This window comes from Oratosquilla oratoria, chromosome 27 (genome assembly GCF_046742065.1).
Source record: "Oratosquilla oratoria isolate Oo_2021 chromosome 27, ASM4674206v1, whole genome shotgun sequence".
Classification (NCBI taxonomy): Eukaryota; Metazoa; Arthropoda; class Malacostraca; order Stomatopoda; family Squillidae; genus Oratosquilla; species Oratosquilla oratoria.
This window is the reverse complement of record NC_134803.1, coordinates 7,417,844-7,428,011: the sequence shown is the minus strand read 5'-3', so window position 1 is coordinate 7,428,011 and position 10,168 is coordinate 7,417,844.

Sequence of the window (10,168 nt, the reverse complement as noted above, 5' to 3'; positions counted from 1 at the left end):
GGTATGATTATGAATTTACATTTTTTTGTGGAGATTAATGTATACGTTTATGTGTACTCGGTTTTGTGGTGGTGTATATTAGGTGTGTGTATTCCCAAAAGATTTATACACGCAGGAATGCAAATGCATAGGATCTACTTGACTTCATCATCACCAATGCTATTATAAAACCCGAGAAAGATTGCGCATTCGAACTGGTTCGATTGTCCTTTGTTTCATGACTTTTGGATTGCTGCTGCACCTACACAAAAATATTGTAGTGTTATATTTCCAGGTTCTTATGATATAGTGTATATGTGTATATATATATATATATATATATATATGTATGTATATATATATATATATATATATATATATATTTATGAATGGTAAGAATGGAAAGACACGATTGAGAACAAGAGACTTTATTCCTGACCGGTTTCGCCTTTGAGGCTTCTTCAGAAGCCTCAAAGTTCTAAAAAGTGTCTTTCCATTCTTACCATTCATAAACCTGTCATGATGTCACAATATATATATATATATATACATATATATATCATAACACTTAACTTTGGTCTCTTTCGTATTACATTTACGAAACTGTCGTATACAGAAAAGAGTTTTCGAACCTTGTCGTTCATTTTTTTTTTTTTTTTTTTTTTTTTTTTTTTTTTTTTTTTTTTTTTTTTTTTTTTTTTTTTTTTTTTTTTTTTTTTTTTAAGTGTGTGCTTTGGTCCGTGCGGGTCATCCAACTGTATTCAATCCTGGGCACTATTTGTGAAGTCAGCATTAAATATTTGGTACCTTTTGATCGGGAATGTGATGAGCCTACGCAAGGAGGAGCTCACTTCCGACACCAGCGTAGACATCGGGTCAATATTTATCCTTGGTACCATCTGATCAAGTCCCCATTCAATACTGGGTTCCGTTTTATGAAGTCGACATTTCCGGATAAAAATGTCGATGTTTCAGAGGCCACAAGCAATTTATGGTAGAGGGCTAAGCAAAAACTGATGACTAAATTTACTCTCATGAGTCCTCAATATTTATCAACAACTCTCTGTATATAGAAAAAAATATATACTTAAGGATCGCCTACTACAAGTTACGTCCTAAGGTATCTCTAAGTTACAATTAACCTAGTGATTAAAGAGTTCATTCCATTTCATTTTTGTCAATGAGATGCAAAGACACGACTATGCAATGACATCACTCATGTCTTATGTGAGATTGATGTCATAAATGAAGCATTTAATTTAGCCTAACAAGGTCTTTCCTATCCCGTCACATTTCGGGTTTGTTGAAATAATATGTACATAGTATACTCGAAGGAGTAAAAGTTGAAAAATGTCAACATCATAATATCTAGTGTGTGTGTGTGTGTGTGTGTGTGTGTGTGTGTGTGTGTATTTTAAGGTAATTTGCATTTCCCATACCCCACGACATTCCAGGGTACTATAGTACCTAAGATTTCCTTATAAATTGCTGCATTTTTTACAGTGTATCACACGCCCTTATTCTACATGACATATTTTATATATGAAAGCATTATACAGTGCAATACATTAGTATAGGAGCGCCCCATCTGTATATGAATTGGTTGTGTTTGTATTTTACTACGGAACAATAAAGGGAAGACCAGAAGCACTTGTTTTGTTAACATAACTAATCGAATAAAGTACTTTGACAGAATCTCATAGTGTCCGTCATGCCCGTGGGAATAAATCTGTTTATGTTGCTATATACCAATAGGCTTCTTCCTACTTAAAGATATGCTGTGAGTGCATGGATATTTAGCATGAAACCAGAACCTGATTTACTAGAGCTCAAGAGTTACCAGGAACCCACTGAAACTAATTTGTCACACATGAATAGTACATACATACATATACCAAAGGCTTCTTCCTCCCCTATAGGGGAGATTGCCAAAAAAACAAAGGCATAAAAACCTCTCCCACCCATTCCAACCCTACTACACTCCACTCCCCTCCACCCTCTTCCCTCCCTCTTATATTGGCACCTCCTGGATGACAGGTCATCCCTGCATCTTGTCCACTGCCCTGGATCAGAAGCAGTGTCGCAAGACAGCACATCCACAGCAAGGCCGCTTCATTAAATCGGTGACCCCCCCCTCTCCGTCCCCTCATGTAGAAAAGGAGAAGACGAGGAGAAATCCCTTCGGGCTGTGTCAAATTTTCTCACACATACTCCACCCCCCCCACCCCCAATTCCCCATCCATTCTACCTCATACATCGCAACATCATCCATGTACAACCATTCTCCATTCACCCCTGTCTTCTGTCCTTTCCCGTTCTTCCTCAATAGACATTCACCTCTTCCCCAATGCCTCTGTTATCCCATCCATCCATCTCGTTTTAGGTCGCCCCCTCATGTTCACTCCTTCCACATCTGCCTTCCACACCTCTTTTACAAATCTTTCTTCACTCATTCTATGTGTCCAAACCATCCCAATACTCTTTCATCAACACTATCTCCCAACTCCCTTTCCACCCCTGTTCTCCTCCTCACCTCCTCATTTCTCACCCTATCCAGCCTAGTAACCCCCATCATATTTCTCAGACACCTCATCTCAAACACATTCAAACTCCTTCTCTCTCCCTCTCTTATGTTCCATGTTTCTGCCCCATACAGTGCTGCTGGTACAACCAGTCCCTCATACAATCTCTTAGCATCCATTCCCAAATGTCTATTTTTTATTATACTTTTTAATCCACCAAAGCATTTACTCGCTTCTCTCAATCTACATTCTACCTCCACCCCCACTTCTCCCTTTCCTGCTACATTCGCACCCAAGTATCTAAAACTATCTACTTCCTCCAGTCTCTCTCCCTTAATACTCACTTCCAGTCTGCTGCTACTTTCACCCCTTGTACATCTCATCACGTTACTTTTACCCACATTTATCTTCAACTTCCTTCTTTCACACACCTTCTCAAACTCTGTCACTGACTTCCTCAATCCCTCCTCTGATCCTGCTACAAGCTCAGAGTCGTCCGCAAACAACAGCTGGCTTATCTCCCACTTTTCTCCATTTTCATTAACCATCTCCAATCCCTGACCCACCACCCTTCCATTTACCTCTCGCACCACCCCATCCATGTATAAATTGAACAGCCAGGGTGATATAGCACATCCCTGACGATGTCCCACTCACTCTCTCCATTTTTAATCCTGATACAAGTTCTACTACTCTCGTAAAAACTCTTGCCAGCTCTTTAAAAGCTTTCCTCCTATCCCGTATACTTGCAATATCTCCCACAGTGCCTTCCTGTCTACCCTGTCACAAGCCTTTTCCAAATCCATAACAGCCCAAAAGACATCCTTACCTTTTCCTATAGCTTTCTCAGGTATCTGTCTTACCTTAAAAATCTGATCTACGCAACCTCTTCCTGTCCTGAACCCACACTGTTCTTCACCAATTACTCTCTCTGTTCCTCTCATAATCTTCTCAATCAAGACCCTCCGATAAGCCTTTCAAATTACATTTAATAAGCTAATCCCTCTGAAACTACTACACTCACACTTGTTCCCTTTTCCCTTGTAAAGTGGAACTATGCAGGCACTCCTCCAGTCCTCTGACACTCTACCCTCTCTTAAACATACATTAAATAACCACACCAGCCTGTCCACCATCACTGTACCTCCTTTTTTTTTTTTTTTTTTTCTTTTCTTTAGACATTCTGCAGGACATCCATCCATACCAGGTGCCTTACCTGCTCTCATCATCTTAACAACTGCCTTCACTTCATCCTTCCTTATTTCTCCTCCATTTTTCTCACTCACCACTCATTTTCTTAGCGCTTCCCACTGCAACTACTTTTCCCTCCCTATCCTCCTTCACATTTAGCAATTCCCTAAAATATTCCTCCCATCTTCCTCCTACTGCCTTCTCTTCCATTATCATCTTTCCATCCGCACCTTTTACCTTTTCTTCTCTACTTGATTCGCCTCCTTTTCCTCTCTTAATTTCTTTCCAAAACATCTTTTTATTACTTTCAAAATTTTCTGTCATACTCTTACCCCATTTCACATCTGCTCTCCTCTTTTCCTCCTTTACCTTTTGCTTTACTTCTCTTCTCTTTTCTTTGTACCTCTCATATGACTCCCTCATCCTGTTTTGTAACTAATCTGTGAAAGCTCGCTTTATCTCTTCTACAACCTTCTTTGCTTCCTCATCCTACCACTCACTACCTATCCTTCTATTTCTTCCCATCCTCCTTGTTCCACATACCATCTTTGCACACCTTGTGACTCCCTCCTTGAACCATCCCCAATAAATAAATAAATAAATAAATAAATAAATAAATAAATAAATAAATAAATGATAATAAATAAACAAATAAATAAATGATAAATAAATAAATAAATAAATAAATAAATAAATAAATGAACAAACAAATAAACAATTAAATCAATCAATCAATCAATAAATCAATCACTAAATCAATCAATCAATCAATCAATCAATCAATCAATCAATCAATCAATCAATCAATCAATCAATCAATCAATAAGTAAGTAAATAAGTAAACAAATAAATAGGTAAACTAGGCAGATATTGTACAAGATTGCAGTAATTTTTATAGTAGAAATTAACCATATTCTATTGAATACTGGCAAAAATGTAATTAGATCTTAAAATATAGAGCCTAGAGAGTAAAGAGTTATAGAAAAAAGTATTTTTTTAGTTTCGACCATGGGCGCAATATAGCAATAGAAAATTAATTATTAATTTTGTCAATTAAAATGTATCAACGTAATGTGCAATTTTGTGGGTGGTAATGAGAATAAAAAATACCTTGCTACAAGCAAATATGCTAATGAACGAAGTCGGTAGCATAGGATCGGGACGCCATCTTGTCGTCTGTCAATTGATGGCCTCGGTACTTCCGACAGTACCTCGCCAGGTACATTTTCTTGAAAAAAATGTTATGGAGCGGAGATACATGCATTCCTTCAAGCTGCAAGAACTTTGTATACCCCACAAGCTGAGAGAGTGGTTGAAAATCCCGCCAACGTCTCTCACGACGACGACAACGAGGACGAGCCGGATGATATTTAATTTGCAGATAATGATTTATTAAACACAGGTTACGTTAGGTTAGGTTAGGTTAGTTTTCGTTTAGGTTAGTTTATGTTAGACGAATTTATCATCCTTTCATTTCTTCGTCGGCATCTATCATAACAAACATAGCGTACTATTCGTCCGACACGACTTCGTTACTTACGAAATCTGTTTTAGCACCTTTTTTGTTTTTTATTTCCGCTCACAAAATTGCATATTACGTTGATACATTATAATTTACAAAATTGATAATTAATTTTCTATTGCTATATTGCGCCATGGTCGAAACTAAAAATTTACCTAGAATTTTTTATTATTATTTATGATTAAAGTGGGATTATATGTGTTAGGAAACATATTATCCTGCCATATTTCTATAAATTTGGTGACGCATGGTTTGAGCTTGGGCCTACTGTTACTGTACAAGTAGGTTAATCTGGCCCTGCATGAAATTCACGTTGTCCAGTAGCTAATTCAATATAATTTAACATAACCTTCCTTAACCTGACGTAAAAATTCCATAGACAATTATTGACCATTAGACTTTTCCAATGAAAAAAATAATAATAGGAGAAAAATGTGTTTGTGTGACATTGTAATATAAGTGAGTATTTAGTGTAGTCACCCATTGATTTCTCTTTTAACTTTCTATGAATAGTAAAGAGCATGAATTTTACAGAAGGGTGACTATATAATATGTTCATCATATGAATAAATTGTGAACTTTGATATTATTTTTTTTTATTTACTTATTGAATAAAAGCTTAGCATGAATATACAGTGAGGATAAATTTTTGAATAAAATAGTTATATGAACTGGATCTACATGAGTAAATGTAAATATTCCTACAATACATTACTACACTATATAACAAAACATCTATCTGTCTATCTCGTATATACCAAAGGTTTTTCCCCTTTATAAGTTATGAAAATTAAGGTTTAATAAATTCAAGAATACGTTGAGAACTTACCAGCCACCGTTTTCTACCAGATTGGTTTCTCAAACGGTGGTATTTTAAAATTTGAAGATCAAGGAAGCCTAAGAACTCCGAAGACGTAAGTCCCTTGCCTTGATGTTTCTAAATTTGAGGTCCGTCAGGGACCAGAGCTCTGGCCTCTGGGTAGTCTGTCTCGCCGTTAGTGCCGACTGTATTCAGTGGGACTTTTACGAGTTCGAAAAAGAGCTCAAAAGGCCACGGGTTAATATTGACTTTAAGTAATTTCTCAAAGTCCAACCCCCGATTTATCAAATCAAAATTTATTACATAGATTTGACAAACAAATAAAGAGGAGAGGAGTTAAATCGTATCTTATTTAAAGTTACGATAGGCGCGGTTGGAAGTTTCAGGAAAGGCTCCTGAATCGAAAGAAATAAACACTTTGAGGGAAAGTTTCCCGAACGAAGGTAAGTACTAAAGATTCCCAATAACAATTACCATAACATAAGGTAACCTAATCCATTCCAATCCACCATCCTTTCTTCTTTCTCATTTTATCTCCTGGTGGATGACGAGTCATCCCTCTATCCCGCTCACTACCCGAGATAGAGATCACCCGTCATCGAAAACATATTAGAAGGAAAAACAAAAAAGTTAAGAATGTAGTTGTATACATGAAAAATACAAAAGCTTTATATAAACATCAATATTAAATAAATGTACTAAATATGTGATCCTTACATTGGTTCACAAGAAGTCTTTTTTAACTCTTTTACACTGGTTTTGTGTGCCTTGAATGTAATTCATTTACATATTCTTTTTCTCTCATCTACCTTGCATCTTGATTTCTAAGATGAACAGTATCCATAGACCAACTAAATATCAGATTGCTTAGCTTCCGCAAGATATCTCTCTCTCTCTCTCTCTCTCTCTCTCTCTCTCTCTCTCTCTCTCTCTCTCTCCTCTCTCTCTCTCTCTCTCTCTCTCTCTCTCTCTCTCTCTCTCTCTCTCTCTCCTCTCTCTCTCTCTCCTCTCTCTCTCTCTCTCTCCTCTCTCTCTCTCTCTCTCTCTCTCTCTCTCTCTCTCTCTCTCTCTCTCTCTCTCTCTCTCTCTCTCTCTCTCTCTCTCTCTCTCTCTCTCTCTCTCTCTCTCTCTCTCTCTCTCTCTCTCTCTCTCTCTCTCTCTCTCTCTCTCTCTCTCTCTCTCTCTCTCTCTCTCTCTCTCTCTCTCTCTCTCTCTCTCTCTCTCTCTCACTCTCTCTCTCTCTCTCTCTCTCTCCTCTCTCTCTCTCTCTCTCTCTCTCTCTCTCTCTCTCTCTCTCTCTCTCTCTCTCTCTCTCTCTCTCTCTCTCTCTCTCTCTCTCTCTCTCCTATCTCAACTGATGAATACGTTGTGTAGTCTCGAGGACACTTCATAACATAACCATGCCTCACCTTTTCTGCACACTAAACTACTTCCTTCTTTTATTGGAAAGTGTTGTGGTGCTTGTACGGATAACCAAGGCTACTCTCGGGGATTGGTGCCACCTACATTACAGCATGTGGCGGGGGATTTATTGTGGCTATTTGGCACATAACTCTTGGAGTTGAGGGTAGTCCCACAACGTAGACGCTGCCACACAAGGACCAAACTACAGTTATTCACACAACACAATATCCAACATCTGGAAACATAAAGAAATCATCACAATCTCCAAACCCAACAAAGACCCAACAGTTCCAGCATGACACACCCCCAATCACACCTCTCTGCACCTCCTCTAAAGTCACAAAACGCCTCATACTACAACTTGTCACATCACATACCCACCTTGCTGAATCACAACATGGTTTTAGAGCACTACACTCCACAAACACTCTTCTGATAAACATCACACAAAGAGTTTTCGATAGTATCAATTCAGATAAGCCCCCACACAGAACACTTCTCATAACATTAATGCCATACCCCGTCACAATCTGACAAAGTGTACAAAACAGACATGCACAATAATACCAAAAGATGGCTTCCCAATTATCTGGCAGGTAGAAAGGCCTATGTGTCATATGTCAATCATCGCACAACAGAAATTTTAGGAACGGAGTACCGCAGGGTTCAGTTCTATCCCCTGTTCTTTGATCAATATATATGCACGACATACCAACACTCCACACCTCAGAGATACAAATCTCTCCTTACGAAGACGACATAACAGTTACATCCACACGCAGTGACGCAGACAAAGCCGAAGAAATGCTACAGCCATAGCTCGGCACACTCAACACGTGGTTCACTACAAATACACTCAAAATAGCTCTAGCCAAATCTACAGCCACACTTTTCACCAATTGGACAGCGGAATAGAAATACATACCACGCCTCTTTATCAACAACAGTCTCATACCACACATACACCCAAAATTCTTGGTGTAATATGCGATACATCCATGTTATTCAAACAGCACATCAGAAATATAAGGACAAAATGCACAACTAGACTTAACGCGCTTAAATCAACTGCAGGAACAACACTCGAACAAAACAAAGAAACTACCACTCCAGTATACAAAGCATACACTCTGTCATGAATTATGCGATCATACAAAACAAAAGCCTAAAGACAATTATGGGCTGCACAAATGCAACACCTATAGACCATTTACACCATGAAACAAAAATAATCAAAGTCAAGGATCACCTTGACATGAAAGTCACAAACACTTGCCGCAACCTCCGCAAACACAGTGCACCCACTACACCACATAGCAGGACACCCACACACGTCAAGAAACATCAAGAGAATACCCAAATACCTATATCACACACAAATTCTCCCTTCTCTTTCTCCACAACCACCAAATACCAGCCTCCAGAAACATATCCATAATCATATCACTCGCTGCTCCATCAGAAAAACTGAAAGACAATACATAGTCGTTAGCCAGACCGCCTCATATCCATCCCTCTGAATCCTTTCTCCCCCGAAAGGACAGAGACAACTTGGCCAGACTGCGGTGCGGGCACCACCCAGCCCTTCTAAGCTACCAGAAGAGACTGGATGACCGCATCGCAGATAACTGTCCAGGATGCAGCACTTCACCCCATACTATACAACACATTATGGAAGACTGCATTGTACACAATCACGCACGCCATCAACACAATATACATACATACACATACATATACCAAGGCTTTTTCCCCCTTACAAGGGGGGTAGCCAAAAAGAAAAAGGCATATAATCATTCCCACCCATTCCATCCCTGAATACACTCCACACCCCTCCACCCTCCCTCTTATCTTAGCACCTCCTGGATGAAGGGTCATCCCTGCACCTTGTCCAATGCCCTGGGTCAGAAGCAGTGTCGCAAGACACAGCACATCCACAGCAAGGCCGCTTCATTAAATCGGCGAACCCCCCTCTCCGTCCCCCCATTGCATAAAATGAGAGGACGGGGAGAAATCCCTTCGGGCTGCGTCAACATTTGCTCACACATACTACCTCACCCCCCATGCACCCGCCCATTCCACCTCATGCTATCACAACATCATCCATATACAACCACTCTCCATTCACCCCTGTCTTCTGTCCTCTCCCGTCCTTAGTCAACAGACATTCCCCTCTTCCCCAAAGCTTCACCCCATCCATCCACCTCATCCTAGGACGCCCCCTCATGTTCACTCCCTCCAGATCTGCCTTCCACACCTCATTTACTTGTCTTTCTTCACTCATTCTTTCCATGTGTCCAAACCATCCTAATACTCTTTCATCAAACCTATCTCCCAGCTCCCTTTCCACCCCCGTTCTCTTCCTCACCTCCTCATTTCTCACTCTATCTAGCCTAGTAACCCCCATCATACTTCTAAGACACCTCATCTCAAACACATTCAAACTCCTTCTCTCTTCTTCTCTTATGTTCCATGTTTCTACCCCATACAGTGCTGTTGGCACAATCACTCCTTCATACAGTCTCCTCCTAGCATCCATTCCCAAATGTCTATTCCTCATTACACTCTTTAATCCACCAAGGCATTTACTCGCTTCTCTCAATCTACATTCTACCTCCACTTTCACTCCACCTTTCCCTGCCACATTTGCACCCAAGTATCTAAAACTATCCACATCCTCCAGTCGCTCTCCCTTAATGCTCACTTCCAGTCTACTGCCACTTTCACCCC